Genomic DNA, 19,359 nt, shown 5'->3' on the forward strand with positions numbered 1-19,359 from the left:
CTTGACCATCAGTTGCTTCCACCTTCTCTCCTCAGCATCCCAAGGCTCAACCCAACACTAATCCTGCCTGGACCAGTAAGGAAAAAGGACATTATGGATGCTGATGCAGCATCGTACTGATTATGGGGAGTGCCCAGCTCCCCGCCCCTCATAGCAGACTTTGCAGAATTGCAATCATTGTCCTCAGAAGGTGCATGCATGTTTTCATATATGCGCACCCTCCCCACTGAGTGGCTGACCACTCATGCAGCATATAGCGGCCTATGGCCATACTACAGCTACTGTAGGAATCCTTTTTGGTTGCCTCCCTCTACCCAGGTGTATGAGCTGACAGTGGCCACTCATTGCCATCCTCCATCTGTGCCCCTCCAAAGCCCGTGCCACTAATCAAACATGGGTAACCTGCAGTACAATAAGGGCTTTATCCCTCTGTGCCACAGGGCTGCTTTTAGGGCACATTTTTGGTGTTTCTGACATAGTCAAATATTAAAAATGGATTTAGTGAAGAAAGAGCTGTCATGCCTCAGTGTTAAGGTTTAGTAGTACATCTGGACATAGATCTTTCATTTCATTACGACTGATTTTAGTGCAACAGATATAAAACTGGTTAGATACAAAGTTTCTCTAAAAGATTTTTTTTTTAACGTTGTTGTCTGAAAGATTACAAGGAAGTACAAAAATGTCTGCAAAAATACTCAGTAAACCACCATCCACCATTACTGGGTCCACATTAAGGGCCGTGGATACTTTTCTGGTACGCCAGAGATATGAAGCTGCATCCAGAAGAGACGTTAACCAGTCAATGGTTTTTGTGGTTTGCAAGTGCATTTGAAAGAAAGGTTACACATTCCTCTTTATACATTTTCAGTTCTTCTTTCACTCTATTAAAAGTATCACACAGTCCAATGACATTTTTATTTTGTTGTGAAAACATCACTCTTATCAGAGACCTTTTTTAACCATCTGTCATTTCTTCTTTGATCTCTGCTTCATTTATAGGCAAGGGTTCGTACTTGCTTTCATGGCGAAGACAGATGAGTAAGCTAAAAGGACAAAAAGAGATTATCACTTATATGCAACAGACATCTGCTTTAGCATGAGTCAGCATACCTGCAATCATGTGCTTGCAAAGCTTCAGTTTCAGCAAAAGAAAGTTATATTAAAGGGGCACTGTCTCCTTTTCCATCTTGCTGCCTCGGAAATCCAAAATAATTCCCACAGTGTAGACTGACACATAACTTTGTGGTGTCACTGATATTAGTTTACCCTGTCCTAATCCTGTTCTATTCCCATGGAAAAAACACAAGGACATTCAGATTTGTGCTGTGTATTTTTATAGTTGGTCTACAGTTTGCTTTCAACTGTCACAAATGCACATGTAGAAATTGCTTAACAGTTCTGGCAGTGAAGTGTAGAAAACAATCACTTGTTTTACTATACAATAAAGGAAACGTTAACAGTTTGTCCAGGTCATGGGTAAAAATAGATGTCACTTTGAACAGAAATCATTCATTCTTTTATCTATAAAACACTGAATGAAAGAGTAAATGAGTGTACTGTTAGTTACATCTCTTTGGTGTTTAGTGACTTTTCTATGAACAGGCCTGCACTATCTGCATGAAACAGTAACTGGGTTAAAACAGTCTAGAGACTACAAGCAAGTCTAGGACAACAAAACTATAATACTTTGAAAGAAATTCATTCATTTTTTTCATTCATAAGCATAATGAAAGAATGTATGCCACAATAACTGACTTCATCTCTGCTTTTATTAATCAATAATTTCATTAATAACATGCTAGTGCCTAGAGGCACGAAGGACATTAACATACCTTGTAAAGTGGCATTTTCATGGCAGTAGAATTCAAAAACTGTCCTCATAATCTTATATAATTTATATAGCTATGTTTCACTGTCATAATTAACTCTGTTAACATTATTTGCCCAGATGCTGCCTCAGTTAGACATGAAGGACACTATAATTCTTTGTGGAACTGGACTTTTCATGGCAATAGAACCCAAGAACTGACCATACAGTGTCAGATAAGCTGTACAGGGTAACTCTAACACTGGTTTAACTATTTAGGGGCTGGCACAGATATATATCACCAAAGGTTTGTCCGAAGGCTACCAGCACTGACCCCTGGAACAGAACTGACATTGTTTATATACCGATTAAATACTACTGAATATCGCTGCATCAAAAAATAAAGAACAATGACATCTAGTGATCTCAGTTTATGTTTTAATAGCTAATGATAGCAATTTAAAATTACCTACAAAGTTCAAAATCTGGCTAATTAATATACATAAAACATAAATTTGTGTATGCATGATGGATAAACATGCAAATAATTTCCTGTCAGTCATGATAACACAACACAAGTAATTTTTGCAACAACTCATCTGTGGGGATTTCAGGATTTTTAACACCATAATTCAATATATCTGCAAAACAAAATCATGCAGCATATTAAATAATATTCTTCATCGAATGACAAACACTGTCAAATATAGGAAATAATAAAAAAAATACTGGTTTAAACAGGTGCTGTCAATGTCCGAATTCTAAATAGAATTCCCCGGCACAGACTAAGATGTAAAGTTGCCAATCACTTCCTGAAATCACCGTCAGTCCTTGGCTATCTATCACATGACTTTCTATCCCATTCCTATTTAATTTCCCCCTAGAGAAACCAAAGGATATCACACAGTTTCCCATGGATTTTAACTGATGTGCTTCTGTCTCTGCCCTAAGCTGCATTTTGTTATTTTACATACTACAAGTACTTGTATTGTTGTACTGTTGTGTCCTTAGTATTTCAGGTAATCACTAGAAAATGGTCACCCAAAGCAAATGATCCCACACTAGTGCTCACCAGAGAGGTTAGCTATAGTTAAAGCTCCCAATATTTAAAAATGTTTTTTTAATTGCAGGTATTTTCTAAATACTGGGAGGATAACACACAATCCATTCATTTTTTAACTTTAAAATTAATAAAGCGGTCGGAGTTGCCCTGTTAATATTTCAGACAAGCACCAAAGATTATTTGCTTCATTTCTTACCTGAGATGGTAACAGAAGCAGATACTCTTGCTATGCTTCAGACACTGCCTACAGAAGCAAGTTATTACAGTGATCTGAATAACTGCAAGTTTGAATACTATAGTAAGGTCATTATTTCTTTCACATTGTTCAGGATCACAACTGGGAGGTAACTGCCCAAGGGGAGGAACTCTGTGTATGAAAGTAAAGGTTACTAAAATGCTCACTAATATGGTTTATGTGTATGTATGGAAATGTCCTATGTGTTATACATTCCTGTGGCCATTCTTGCATCTTCATCACAAGCTGACATCAAAATGGTAGAAATAAGGTGTGTGAAGACAAAGGGCACTGAAGTGTGTGAATGACCCTGAGTGTCTCCCATAAGATGCTTACCAACTACAGTGCACTGGAAGAAGACCCCAAAAAAGTCTCCGGGCACATTGCAGGGGCAATGCTCAGCTTGTTTGTGAACATCTGAGGAATCTACATGATGAGTTAGAGGGTGTTTGCAGGGCTAAAGAAGTCTGATACATCCTGCTGTACTTGCTACCACTTTGACACTGACCCTCACCAGGGCAAGCAGATTTAATTTATTTATTTAATGCAATTCATTAACCAGGAAGGTGGGCTGGTCAGTTACCTCTTCAGCCATGATATGGGCTCAAAATGAGCAATGGTAAATAGGTTTACCTTTATAACACAGAATCACAGTGGTGCGATTGCTCATATGAGCAAATCGTAACCATGAAAATCAAAGCAGCGACAATTTTAAATGTTCGAAAATCAGCAAATCAAAAAGCAGATTTGCTGATTTTCAAACATAAATGTAAAAAAAAATGTAATGATGTGTAAAGCAGGGGGGCAATCCCTCCTGCACCCCCTGTGCCCCCCACACCCCCCTACTTTAATATTCTAACTCCGAGATTGCACTACAGTGGGGAAAGGGACTATTTTCCGCTCCCCACTATAGTGCAATCCGTCCCAAAATGCCGAATGTGCAATGAGCGAATGTCACTGTGCATTCGCTCATCACAGGTTCAAACCTTTTTGCGTTCGACGTTCGCAAACTTTGCAAACGTCCTTTCGCACATCTGCTGTTCGCCCGTGTACAAAATGCACACATGAAGGTAAACCTGGTAAATAACATGACAAATCAACAGATAACAGTATGTAAAGCAATACTAAACATACAGTGGGAGGAATATGCCGAGCATTTAGAAGAGTATTTACAGGACAATTTAGTATTGCCATTGAAAACTTTCTATTATGTATTTTAGAGTTGTCATTGAGATAAAATGTTTATTTTTAGGTTAACCATCATCAAGAAAGCAGTAACAGTTATCTTCTTTTAGCAGAAGTGGTGTTTGGGATTATTTCAGTTTGTAGTTGATTTCTTGTAGCAGGAGCAAGTTTTTGCAAATGTCTTTCCAGGAACCAATTGAAATTTCAGGACCCATTAGAGCGAGTCCTGAAAACATGGAGACTAAATAGCCAAAAAAAGCAGACTTAATATGTACCAAGTCCAAAATGGCCATTTCCCAGAATATTCCCTTTTCTCTGAAGTATAGTGATCTTGGAGTCGGTATATATACAAGTTTGGGGGGTGGTTGGTTGTGATTTTCAAGATTCACTCTTCTCCTGTCACTTTGGTAATTTTTTTTTTCAGCTGGTCAGCACTTGGTATTGTGAGTACTGACATTTCAATAGTGAGGCATCTTTTCTATTACAGCTGTAAATCACAGTCTAGCAAGAGAAATGTCATCTTCCTGGTTGTCTCTAAGTGTGTACTTTGGGTTTTCTCCAGTCAGCAAGGATCTTATTGAGGGCATACTAGAGATTTATCATTTTAAATATTAGTGTGCTAAGTATTAGTTCAGATCTGGCCTCTAATGGTAGTAATTTAACCCCCTTTGTAGCCATAGTGTTGGATCTGACTGTTGGCTAACAAGACAAAGTGACCAATTTTGTTTTTGGTTATCTAGAGATTTTAGATAGTTATAGTCGAAAAGACTGTTGAGAGTGGAATGATATACACAATCCAATGAGGACATTTCCAGCTTTGGCCTAGCATGCCATAGGGGAAAGGATATAGGACGTTTGGTACCAGACTTTAATTCTGATATGATTTTGCTAACTGTCATATCTATATATGAGATGAATGCTAGAGTAGAGTTAAGTATGCCCCTAAGGTATTTTTGTTGTATGGTAGTGGGTATCAGATTGTTAAATGTATCCTTTATTACAGCTGGTAAAAGCTTTGCTAGTTTTGGGGGGCACCAAGTAGCATAATGCCAGACTTATTACTGTTAATGATAAGTCTGTTGCAAGTCCAGTTACATAGACTGACAAACTGGTTTATGATATTTGTTGTAGCTGAGTGATGTTTTTCTTTACTTCCAGAAGTAATAAGTTGTCTGCATACATAACTATGTTGAATTGTGGAAAATCATAAGTTAGGTCATTAATAAAGAGAACAGTAATGAACAAAGTACTGAACACCTTGGGGAATCCCCATGTTGAGAGGGCCTGATTTTGAGCATGACTAATTGCCAAAGACTTAAAGCTCTGTTTTTCAGATGGCTTTTTTTGTTCTGTGTTTTGCTCAAAACTGAGCTTAGTAAGTTTATTGAGTTGTATGGTGTGATTACCAGTTGCAGAGTTTCAAAAATGAAAGCATGAACAAATTAAAAAAAAAATGAATGAATGGATTTAAGTGTAAGACTGAATGTTACACAACCCCTCCCCTTCCCATTACATGTTCAAGGCAGAGCTTCTAATGCAAGGGTCAGACATGGCCTTGTAAACAGAACAAAAGTCTCCTCTGAGTGACTGCATGACACACAATACTCAATAGTTCCTTGGCTATTCCAGGAGAGTCGACATCATTGAAGCCATCAGTTTTGTTTTTTCTTTAGGGATCACTGTTCAAATTGCACTAAATGATTGTTGATCAGCAGGATGCACAAAATAATACTGCATTCAATTACTAAACATATTAAGTAAGAGAGATGGCTAGAAAGGTGCTTGGTGTGACATCTGGAAAGAGGAAGGAGGACAAGGAGACCTGGTGGTGGAATGAAGAAGTACAGGAGAGTATACAGAGAAAGAGGTTGGCGAAGAAGAAGTGGGATTGTTAACGAGATGAAGAAAGTAGACAAGAGTATAAGGAGATGAGGTGCATGGAAAAGAGAGAGGTGGTGAAGGTTAAGGATAAGGCATATGAAGAGTTGTTTAAAAGGTTGGACACTAAGGAGGGAGAAAAGGACCTGTACCGATTGGCTAGACAGCGGGACAGAGCTAGGAAAGATGTGCAGCAGGTAAGGGTGATAAAGGACAATGAGGGAAATGTACTCACAAGCGAGGAGAATGTGTTCAGCAGATGGAAAGAGTACTTTGAGGGGTTGATGAATGAAGAGAATGAGAGAGAGAGAAGGTTGGATGATGTGCGGACGGTGAATCATGAAGTGCAGTGGATTAGCAAGGAGGAAGTAAGGATAGCTATGAAGAGGATGAAGAACGGAAAGGCTGTTGGTCCAGATGACATACCTGTGGAAGCATGGAGGTGTTTAGGTGAAATGGCAGTGGAGTTTTTAACTAGATTGTTTAATGAAATCTTGGAAAGTGAGAGGATGCCTGAGGAATGGAGAAAAAGTGTTTTGGTACCAATTTATATGAATAAGGGTGATGTGCAGAGCTGTAGTAACTACAGAGGGATTCAATTGATCAGTCACAGCATGAAGTTATGGGAAAGAGTAATGGAAGCTACGTTAAGAAGGGAGGTGATGATTAGTGATCAGCTGTATGGTTTCATGCCAGGAAAGAGCACTACAGATGCGATGTTTGCTCTGAGAGTGTTGATGGAGAAGTACAGAGAAGGTCAGAAGGAATTGCATTGTGTCTTTGTGCATTTAGAGAAAGCATATGACAGGGTGCCTAGTGAGGAGTTGTGGTATTATATGAGGAAGTTGGGAGTGTCAGAGAAGTATGTAAGAGTGGTACAGGATATGTAAGAGGGTAGTGTGACAGCGGTGAGGTCTGCGGTGGGAGTGACGGATGCGTTTAAGGTGGAGGTGGGATTACATCAAGGATCAGCTCTGAGCCCTTTCTTATTTGCAATGGTGATGGACAGGTTGACAGACGAGATCAGACAGGAGTCCCCGTGGACTATGATGTTTGCAGATGACATTGTGATCTGTAGTGAGAGTAGCGAACAGGTGGAGGAGACCCTGGAGAGGTGGAGATATGCTCTAGAGAGAAGAGGAATGAAGGTCAGCAGGACTAAGACAGAATATATGTGTGTGAATGAGAGGGAGGATAGAGGAATGGTGAGGATGCAGGGAGTAGAGGTGGCAAAGGTGGATGAGTTTAAGTACTTGGGATCAACAGTACAGAGTAATGGTGAGTGTGGAAGAGAGGTGAAGAAGAGAGTACAGGCAGGATGGAGTGGGTGGAGAAGAGTGTCAGGAGTGATTTGTGACAGACGAGTACCAGTAAGAGTGAAAGGGAAGGTCTACAAGAGGGTAGTGAGACCAGCTATATTATATGGGTTGGAGACAGTGGCACTGACAAAAAGGCAGGAGTCAGAGCTTGACGTGGCAGAGTTGAAGATGTTAAGATTTGCACTGGGTGTGACGAGGATGGACAGGATTAGGAATAAGTATATTAGAGGGTTAGCGCAGGTTGGAAGGTTTGGAGACAAAGCTAGAGCGGCAATATTACGTTGGTTTGGACATGTGCTGAGGAGGGATGCAGAGTATATTGGGAAAAAGATGCTAAGGATGAAGCTGCCAGGTAACAGGAAAAGTGAGAGGCCTAAGATAAGGTTTATGGATGTGGTGAGAGAGGACATGCAGGTGGTTGGTGTGACAGAGCAAGATGCAGAGGACAGGAAGAAATGGACACAACTGATCTGCTGTGGTGACCCCTAACAGGAGCAGCCAAAAGAAGAAGAAGATTAAGTAGTGTAGTAAAATATAATCATATCCCTAAGTGGCTAGGATGCATGTTAACTGTAAAATCACTTTAACAGTGTGCTTTTTTTTCCCTATGGTGGTAAAGCCTTTCCTAGAACCTCACATCTGAAATTACATCACCCACATCCCTGATGCTTTAATATCATCAACCTGGAACTGCAGGATGCCAGAGAGAGGAAAAAGTGTGTACTGCAACCTCTGAGTGTTAGTATTTAAACAGACGTACATGGGTACACAGTTCCCATGAAGTGCAACATGGAGTGCAGCATGCAGTGCAGTGCAGTGCAGCTTCGAGTGCAACATGGAGTACAGCTTGCAGTGCCACATGGAGTACAGCATGCAGTGCTGCATGAAGTGCAGCATGGATTGCACCATGCAGTGCCACATGCAGTGCAGTGCAGCTTCAAGTGCAACATGGAGTACAGCGTGCAATGCTGCATGAAGTGCAGCATGCAGTGTTGCATGGAATGTAGCATGAACTGCAGCATGCGGTGTAGTGCAGCTTCGAGTGCAACATGGAGTACGGCGTGCAGTATCACGTGGAGTGCAATATGGAGTGCAGAATGCCATGCAGTGCAGTGTAGCTTCAAGTGCAACATGGAGTACAGCGTGCAGTGCCACATGGAGTGCAGAATGGACTGCAGTATGCAGTGCAGTGCAGCTTCAAGTGCAACATGGAGTACAGCATGCAGTATCACATGGAGTGCAACAAGGAGTGCAGAGTGCACAGTGCAGTGCAGTGTAGCTTCGAGTGCAACATGGAGTACAGTGTGCAGTACCACATGGAGTGCAGCATGGGCTGCAGCATGCAGTGCAGTACAGCTTTGAGTGCAACATGGAGTACAGCATGGAGTGCAGCATGCATTGCAGCAGGCTTTGCCCCCCCCCCCCCCCACAAACATGCTGTTCCACTCTGTTCTTAATAGTGTAAGTACATTCAGCAAAATGCCAGTTAAGTATTTTGTATTTGGAGAAATGTTATGCAATTAAATCACTATTAGAGGTCTCAAACTCATGGCCCATGTGCCAAACCCTTCTAATGCAGTCTGCAAAGACGTTTCATGCAGCAATACCCTGCATAAAATAATCAAATGCCAATAAATAAATAAACAACCAACAAACAGCTCAGACTGAAAAAATCTTATTTTGTACAAATCATTACATTGTATGTGAAATGTTTACTGATGTGTGTTAAAGATTTTATCATTTGTATCAATCAGAGCAGCTTACAAAATCTGTTGAATGGACATTCTTACTTTTACTATTCTGTATGGAGAATACAGGTGTGTGCAAGGTTGTTAAGTGCTTGCAACTGAGTTTATGCTGGATCTGTCCCATGTGGCAATTGATGGATGTTTTTTGCTTCACATATCATCAAAGCATGTGGTAGGTCTGACATCAGTAAAAATAAAAGGCTGAGAAAAGGCAGGAGTTTGATAGGACATGTACAACTGAGAAACTAGGTATAAGTCAACTTAGGCTGATTAATGCTAAGCAAAAACAGGACCTCTCCGTAAGTGGTGGAGAATGGAGAGGGATCTTTGGTAAACAGACTTTCTGTCAAGTGGAAATTATTACTTTGGAGAATGTTTGAGAAATTAACAGATTTTGTATCATGATACCCTTAATATGAATCCTGTTTTACTTGCATGACATTTAAGCTGGTAATGAGCAAAGGGCAGGTTTGTCAATGCAGATACATAAATAATCATTACTAAAAAGCCATTGTAAATAAGAGTTCACTACAGTGAATTGATCGTATAGCGACCACTCACGTAGACGGTTGAAAAAACATTTTACACTCTGGCAGCTCATACAAAAAATGTTAAATATATGGAAGGGTGGTAAAAGTTAAATGAGTGGATTGTTACTTGTATTCTTACAAAACACAAACATGTTTCTGTGAAGGGCAGCTGAACAAGGGTGGGGGGTTGGTATAATGGTTAGGGGGGTGTTTACCTTACAGACACAAGGTGCAGAGTTTGATACTTACATGGGGTAAATGACTAGGCTTAAAATGGCTCCTAAAGGCAGTTAGCCTAGTACTAATCTATGAACCTATGAAGATTTAATCATCATATTTCCTTCATGCATTTTAATACAATTACAAAGCATTAGAAGAAAGTACAAACTTAATTCTATTAATTCTATGTGATGTTAGATGTGCCTGTCACTTACATTAACGCCTTGTGATCAGTCTTTTTTGTTCCTTTTTTGGACCTTATTTTGCATCTATATCTCAGAACAACTTCATATTCTTTGCTACATATCACACTTTCTTTGTCTTGTTCTCAACAAGGACAACCACAAAGTGCAGACAAAAAGACACTTTTAGGTTCTTTGGCTGGAAAGCTTGAACACATCGCATCAGAATAATATAATATCATAGTCCTGCTGTAGAAGAAGATGTTTTGGTCTGATGGTAGAACAGTAACTGAAGAACATTGCACGGGTATGTTCAGTAGATGATGAAGACGTCTTACAAAGTTGGGAAAATGCAGATTCCAGTCAATCACCCTAGTTAAAATCATGGTGTACTATGTACCGAAAGGAAATGGGAGAGAACCACAGTGCTGTTCAAGTACCTGGGAGGGTACTGCCCCCACCCTCCTCTCCAAGTTGAAATCTGTTATAGCTATTTCACTAAGTAAATCACTACGTCTTTTCTCCAGATAGAATAGTGGGCATTATCTATGGAGTGGTGGGCATTACATGACACAGTTCACCATAACTGATAAAAGCACATTTCTGCTACCACAGGAGTGTACAAAGAATGTGCAGTAGAAACTAAGCATGCCCCTCACATTGGCATAGTTTTAACATTAACATCTGCCTAGCTTTTAACAAGGCAGGCCTGTTCCAGCATTTGTTTTCTTCAGAGGGGAGGGGAAAGAGACATATTTTTGGTAGAATACATCAAAACAAACAAAAAAAAACATTGCTACTATGGACTGCTACAAACCCCTGAGTCCCAGGGGCTTGAAAACCAGTGTCTCTAAACAGGGGACTCAGGTGTTTTGTAGCTTGCATGGGCTGCCACTCATGCTCACACCTGACTACATGTTTGGGCTCGCACCTCATCTAAACACAATAGCTAATTTCCAGCAAGGTTAGTGCAGTAACCATGGGGAAATAACAGGGGAAGTGAGAGTTCAGGGTAGGGTTTCACGCAGGGATTGGGAGGGAGATTTAGGGTTTTGGGAGTGTAAGAGGGTATTTAGGGTTAGGGAGTGTTTGGGGATATTAGAATTGGAGAGAGCTGTAGGTTTATGGAGTAGGAGGGGAGTTTAGGGCTATAGAACAGCAGGGAAGTTTTAGATTTTAGGCAGTGAGAGAGCAGTTTTAGATTTAGGCAGTAGTGGTGGAGTTTTAGGTTTTAGGAGTGATCATGGACTTTAGTCTCAGACAGGAGGGAATGAAGTTTTAGGTTTAGAAAGCAATCAGGGACTTTAGGGTTAGGGAGTGATAAGAAAGTGCTAAGGTTAGGGTTAGGAAACAGGTGGGAGATTTTAGGGTTAGAGTTAAGGTTCTGGTAGGGCTATCTTGTTAAGTAGGACCAGGTGGTGGAAGGGCTAGGTAATTAAGGAGGACTGTGCTAGTGGAAATTATGGTGCTTAACATTTAGAGTAAGTGGCAGTGAACAAGTATGTTTTAAGTTACTAGGATGTGAGGACTTGTAGTTGACACCAAGTGAAAACTGGTAAGTTTCAGAAATACGTAATCAAAATTAGACATCTCAGACTTAATGCCTGCATTCAAGGTCTTTCCTAGGTATCTGGGTAGACCTTTACTGCAGAGAGCAGAGAATGTACTTTTGTTCTTTAGCTTACAAGAACTCCTTCAGACTTGAGTGTTTTACTGTTTTATAGACTGCAGATGTTCTTTAACTCTATGAAGGTCCAGTATATTAAATGCAAATTTTGTGAAATCGGCAGCTGACAGCTGAAATTAACATTGAAAATATACATTCCTAGCACATCAAATTCAAAAGTGAGAGAAATAGTTGAAGTTTAGGTAAGTAACAGAAAATAAAGCAAAAGTTGCATCTTTGTTAATTACATAGAAAAGGCTTTTTTGGATACAAACTGGAGTGTGACATTATCAACAACAATCTGAGAAACAGTATGACTATGTTTTCTCCTTAAACAAAGCAGTAAACATTTGTCAAATAAGTGACTGACTACACCAAAACACATCCATCAATCCATGACAATGTACCATTTAAAGATGCAAAATGTTAGTGATGTAAAGTATTACTTCATACACAAGATTTTTGTATGCACAGAAAAACTATTATATGTTATGACTTTATACATTAACCTTAAAAAAAAAAAAACTTTTTAGGATCTGAACAGAGATGTATAAACAAGACGCATTTCTAAATTAATGATGCTTGTTCCTGACACTGGGCAGGATTCACGAAGCCTCCGTGTAAGAGTTATAACTCTTACACGGAGGCTGCAGTTAAACGGAGTGATGTCAGCATGCTCTGCATATTCATGAGAGCATGCTGAATCACACCTAAGGCTAACACGGTCCGTGTAAGACAGTAGGGGGCGTGTCCGTAGGCCGAGCCCTGTAAGCGGACACGCCCCAGAAGAGTAAAAGTGCCCAAAGTAAACACCCACGACAGAGTCCATGGAAATGTGAATAAACACAACACAACACATGCCCCCACAGACTACGAACATAAAATGTACAAATGAACATCTCATAATTTTTTTTTAAATTGTAAAGATGTTTGCCCGTGAGTGCGCTCGTTTGCGCGGGCGTGCCCGTAGCGCAGCCACAGTTAGCAGTCAGTGGGAAAGCATATAAGAACTAAATATGCAAAGTAAGCCAAGAAGCAATAGCGTAGCGGTAGAGATGTTGGCTGAAGAGCAGGCATTCATGGTTCGAGCCCCCACAACACCAATTTTTATTTTTAGCAAAATAAGCATGAAACAAGTCCCTGACAAACATGTACACATAAAATCACATTTTATGTAAAATGTAATGAAATAGCCCATTTATATTGAAGAAATGTGAGGTAACAAAACAATAAAAAATGCCAGATGTGCCCATAGCTGAGCTACAGTTTAACAGGGTGAGTGCATCTGCCCGTAGGTGAGCAGTGGTTTAACTGGTGCAAAATGAGTGCCCGTAGTTGAGCAGTGGTTTAACAGGTGCAAAATGAGTGCCCGTAGGTGAGCAGTGGTTTAACACGCTGAAACTATGTGCCCCTAGCTGAGCTGAGCGTAATATGCGTGCTGATAGCCAAATGAGGCTTAAACCAGCGTACCCCGTTTGCGCGGAGCTGCGCACCGCGCAAACAAGCTAACCGACGGGCAACGTTGAGCAAGCCGTATCAAAACTGCCTTTACACAGACACACCCCTCAGCTTGTCTAGACAGTCATAAAAAATAAAAAGTAGTGGCCAGGTTCAAACCCAGGATACTATACACCATAGTCAAGGTACTGAACCACTAAGCCATGACAGCAGTACCTATAAATGCAATAATAGCAAATATATAGGAATGAATACAAACTGGAGCATGACAATGCAGGTTTAGTGAAGTTGATACAATTCCAAAATGGCCAATCACAGATATGTGCGGGAAAAACGGCCTATATAAGCCCCATAGGCGGGAATACACAGCATAAACGATTGTAGAACTGACTTGCAGCCAGAATGACAGGAGTAGGTGAGGGTAGTTGCTTTCGAGCACAGAGGTGGGGCATTGAGGAGTCCAGGTACATGGTCTGGCTCCTAGTCCACAATCATGAGGCCCAACTCATGCAGGGCCAGGTCCTGTGGGGAGCATATAGGGCTGAGGCGTGGGACCGGTTGGCTCATGATCTCACCAGTGCCACAGGGATTCCAAGGACTGGTGAGCAGGTCCGTCACCACCATGCGGACCTGAAGAGATGCAAGCAGGACCAATTGAACCTTTGGATCCAGGAGGCCCGGCAAATGCCCAACGCCCCACTACTGAGTAAGTTACATTTAATTATGTATGTAAGAAATTAAACTAGCTGATATTATGGAGATGTGTATTCCAATATTACTTCATTTATATTACAGCTGCAGGTGTCCGTTCTGCGAACCGCAGAGCCTATGGCGATAGGCTGGTGCGGTTGCGCCACCAGGCAGGTCAGTAATCCACTCCCAGTAACTGTAAAGAAATATAAAAGTATGACAGTTAGCAAAAGAGTGCAGTGTAGTCACTAAGTAATAAAATGTGCAAGTAACAGTGTAAAAGTGTTTGCAAGTATTGCTTGATTACAAAAGTGTGTTGCAGTCTGTAATCCAAACAGAAAAATGAAAATGTCTGAAATAAATTCTGAAATAAAGATGCCCCACCTGTAAGAAAATAGTACACAACCTGCAGCAGGCTGAAAAGTACAGCTGCAGAAGATGATCAAATCACATGTGTGAAATATATCCCTGTTGAAATACTGAAACATGACAGAAGTGAGACTGCTGGAAAGGATTGTAATAACTACAGGTAAAACATGTCAATAAAGCCTAGAAGTAAGTACCATCCTGAATAGTAAAATGAAAACAAGTGAGAGAGTGTGAGAAAGTGTCATGAATCCAGCAATACAGTAGTAATAACCCCTGAATAAAGTATACTGCAGTCAGTACAGAATGAAATGCATGTGAGAATCAAAACCAAACAGCGAAATCTGTTCAAAGTGTTGCTGCATCTGGAATGTGTATCCCAAAATCTGGATATGTTGCTCTCAGTCTGCAATATGCAGATAGTATGATTGTCTGATATACCAAACATCCACACTTGTCTATAGCTATATAAAGCAAATGTAGCAGGATGATGTAGCTGAACAAAGCTAGATATGAATGTGTATGAAGAACAATAAAATGTATATTGATGTAGCAGTAACAGTCCTATCACCAAGTTGAAGTAGTTATCATATAGGAAACTGTAGTTAGAACAGTAGTGTGTATATATGTGCAGCTATTAGAAATGTACAGCATATGTATTGGTATTCAAAGGTGTTAATATTATTTTCTTCACCCCACCCTATAACCACATATAACCCATTCCACGTGAAAATGGTATGTGCAATCACAATTAACACCCCTGGACATTTGTCCTGTTGGGTCATATATATTTGCATGTCCGTTGATGCATCTGCCCTGTTCATACATCCAAACCTGATGGCCTGTTGCCATCAATCAACCCTGCATGTTGTTGGACTGTGTATTGCTGTTCAAATTATGCATGTGTTATGCTCGCTGTTCAATGGTGTGAATATCTGGGTGTTTGGTTAATGGGAATACTAATGCATGCTGTTACAACTAATTGTGAATGGTATTATATGTCACTAACCCAAACTGTCATGACATAATGCAAAACATAGGACGACAGGGAAGGCGGGTTCCAGCGGACCCACCTCTCCCACCTCAGCTGGCGAGTGCACCTGGCACTAGTGCCCAGTCTGGACCCTCCTCCGGTGGCCCTGTGCCACCTGTGGGTGGAAGCGCTGCAGGGGATGGGGCTCGTGCCCTCTGCAAGTGTGGCCGGAGGAGAACCACCACTCACCCTCCGTAGTGTCCGGACTGTGGTGCGTAGGGAGATCCAGGACTCTGTTCTTGGGCCCCTACGCCAGCTTGAGGCACAGGTGGCACAACTTACGGGCATGCCTGTTGCCCGGCCTACACAGCCCCAGCACAGCCCCATCCTGGGCAGTGAAGGAACAGTGGCAACTGCCTATGGGTGGGGATATCAGTTCCACTGTTGCCATCTGTGGGCTCATGGGCTCTGGATATCCAAACCTCCGTCCCCGACAATTGTGTAACCCCCACACGTGTCATACACCGCCCCTGTATGCGTCTTGTTTGTCTTGTCTGTTGACCTACCCAACCTACCTCCCCAGCTATACCGACTTCCTTCACCTGACATACCACTCTCACCTGAAAAAAAAAAAGGGCACTCTGTACCCACAAAAAATTACGCCCCATACATAGCTGCCCATTCCGCACACATGTCTGCTGGACATGGAAACTATCAATTACAATTGGCTGTACAACAAGTATTATTGTTGTCCTGACACCTCTCTCAGTGGTGGAAGGTTTCAAATGTCACACCAAATTACATACATATGCACAGCTGTTGCTGATGAAGAAATGGGCAGCTATGGGCCTTACCTACATCCCTCCTGCAAATCCCAAGCTTGTTTCCCTACTGTCTTACCCTCTTTGTGACCCCTTTTTCACCACTTTCCTGTCTCCCCATTTTCATTTCTTTCAAAGAAAATAGCGCGGGTGCCAGAGTAAGCACTGTTAAGCGGTTGTAAGCGGGTGTGCGCGTGTGTGCGTGGAGCTAAACGCCAGTGCGCATGCGTGAGCTCCGCGCAAACCAGCGCTAACCCGGTTACAACTGCTTAAAAGTGCCTTAGTCACTCTGATTGACAGGTCCTGTAGTCAGTTCAAAAGCAAAATAAAATCCCACTGTCAGTCCCGAACCCAGGACCTTGGAAACAGTAGTCTGTATGACCTACCACTAAGCCATGACTCTTATACAAGAACATTGTGCTAAAATAAATATAACATGTAATAGTAGGGATGAATGTAAAGGGAATATAGGATGTGTAGTACACAAAGCATGTCATTTAGAATTACTGTCAAAACTAGTGGATTCCCATAATAGTAGTGTGTGAACAGAAACAGCCATGCTAGTTGGTAGCTTGTAGGTAATAATGTCAGTTAATGTACATATATAAATGTATGTATATTTACATATATATATATATATATATATATATATATATATATATATATATAGTTGTAGGTGTCATTGTGCATACACACTTACTACAGGGAACAGGAGAGAGGAATGGAGAAATGTGAATCTACAACACAGCCTGAATCATGAGAGAGATACTAACCTTTACACTCACAGAACAGTGTCCACAGCATACCAGCATGGTCCCCGCCCTTACAATCTGAAAGGGCAACGCCTATCTCACATACCCTTTTATAGCACTGTCCTGAAATCACAGTGAGAACTGCAATCAGTACACAACTGGCTGCATGCAATTAGCAAATGCTGGCTTACAATTGGTGCAGAGGCCATCACATGGACCTATGCAGATACCTACAAAAGCATCCTGTACTAACACTCCACACATGCAATACGTTCATTGCACTGTCTGGAAGCAGACAGAGGGAGAGAGACAGACAGAGACAGAGAGAAAAAAAAAAACACACGCTACACACTGTGAGTCTAAGCTGTCAGCAGTGACAGTAGCAAGCCGTGCCAGCAGCAGCAGGAAGCAGAAGCAGTGGTAACGCAACCAGCTGCGACAAACACAGGTAATGTAAAGTAGCAGGTTAATAGTCTGCATACTGTGAACCCTCCAAATGTGTCATAGGTCTGTATCTATAGGTATGTCCATGTGATATGTTGTGTGTACGTAGTTCCACCAAAAGGGGATGACTATACATTACATGTCAGTCAGTGTTAGGCCATGATCCTGGCAGCAGTTGTCTGTGCGTTGCCCTCAGCAATGGCTGTAGTGACTGTTTTGAAAGGTCAGCCAGGTTCAAAAGGCAGGATCAGCCCATCACAAAGGCAAACTGGCTGGGAACAAGTGTCTGCAGGTACCCAATATCACTGCATATGCATCCCATACTGAATAATTCCATAGCTTAGCAGACCAGGCCGGTTATGCATATGATGTGGTAGTTCCCAGGGTCAGTAGAGGTGCCTCCTTAGTGGTGTGGGACCACTGTTGCTGTATGCCAGTGTCCAGGTACATATCCTGTAGTATGGCCAAGATTAATTATCAGTCTTATATGCGGTTGTATGTCCTCTTGGAGTGCATGTAGCACACATCCAGGGATACCATCAGGTCACAGTGATGCTGTGTGTTCTGCTTTGCTGAGGGCGGCCCTCACCTGGACATGTGAGATGATAGGGAGGTTACATACAGCTGTGATAAGTATTTCAACTGGTGGGGAGAAGGAGGGGGGATACGTGCACTGAACCTGTCTGCAAGAATGTTGCCAATATCTGTGTGTTTGGTGAATGTTAAGTAGGTGTGTATTAACGCAGAGCATATCTGAGGCATTTGGTCCATATGTGTAACATAACTGAAGAAGGCCTTGTGGTTATCCATAGTGTTTGTGGCCATTTTCCTCCCAGAGTAGGCCGTGGCCATTGTTATGAGAGACCGTAGCGTAGTACCAGTGCTGACCACAGATGCCTTCCCTTAATGTGAATCTGCTCTGTCCTGCAGTAGCCTCCTGCTATTGTTATACAATCTGCCTCTGTCTGGGGTCCACCGGACAGGATGCCTAACCTTTGTGCATAGGGTCTGGGTTAGAAATGTGTGTGCAAGTTCCATGCAATCTGTGGGATGTCCGTGGTAAGCATTTGCAAAGGGGTCAGCAGTGTGGGTTGTGGCTTCCACTGGCCCAGTGTGCTGCATGGATACCATCTCAGTCCTAACAAGTGAATAACTGTCTAATCACATACATATCAAAGTAGTCTACTGTGCTGGTGGTGGTGGTGGGATATGTATATCCAGGCCGAGTAACTTGTGTCCACATCACACTAGTGGATGGCGTCCCACATACAGTACCTTGGGATGAACCCCCAGAGTGAGGTTGTGCATTGGACCTGTCGCAGTGTGCTGACCGATGGGGCATGCTACTATGTTGTGTGGAATGTGGCAGGTATTGTTGCACAGGTGTTGGCTGAGCACTGATATCTGGCCATGTACTTGTGTATCCACCACGAGACACACACATGCAACATATGGGAGTAGTAGTATATCACTACACATGAGTATCATGTATAGTATGTGTGCCATATATTGCTGACATAGTCTGCTGATATCCTGTTTGTGTTCTCTTCCAGGGAGATGGCGCATCAGCGTAATCCCGCCTACTCTGCAGCGGAAGATGAGGAGATACACCAGAGCCTGGTGCGGGAGTATGACATACTGTTTTCCCGCACCAGTCAGAATCAGCAGGAGAGGGCTGCACTGTGGCAAGACCTTGTCCGTAGGGTAAATGACATTGGCACGCATAATAGGACATATGAGCAGGTACGACATCACTGCAGTGATTTAATCAGAAATGTCCATCAGCGTGCGCCGGATATCCACAGGCAACAGGTTGCCACAGGAGGTGGGGTGGCCACACATCCCCCCCTCACCAGACTGGAGGGGCTACTCCTAAGTGTTGTGGCTCCAGCCCCGGAACAGCAACAGCAATACACCTGCATCATGATGGAGGCTGGATCCACACAGCAGCACGACATGGAGCGTGCAGGTAATATGCCATATGTACACTTGACTGTTCTGTACACTGTTAGTTTATGCATGT

Source organism: Protopterus annectens, chromosome 5.part1 (assembly GCF_019279795.1).
Source record: "Protopterus annectens isolate FY-2018-M chromosome 5.part1, PAN1.0, whole genome shotgun sequence".
NCBI lineage: Eukaryota > Metazoa > Chordata > Ceratodontiformes > Protopteridae > Protopterus > Protopterus annectens.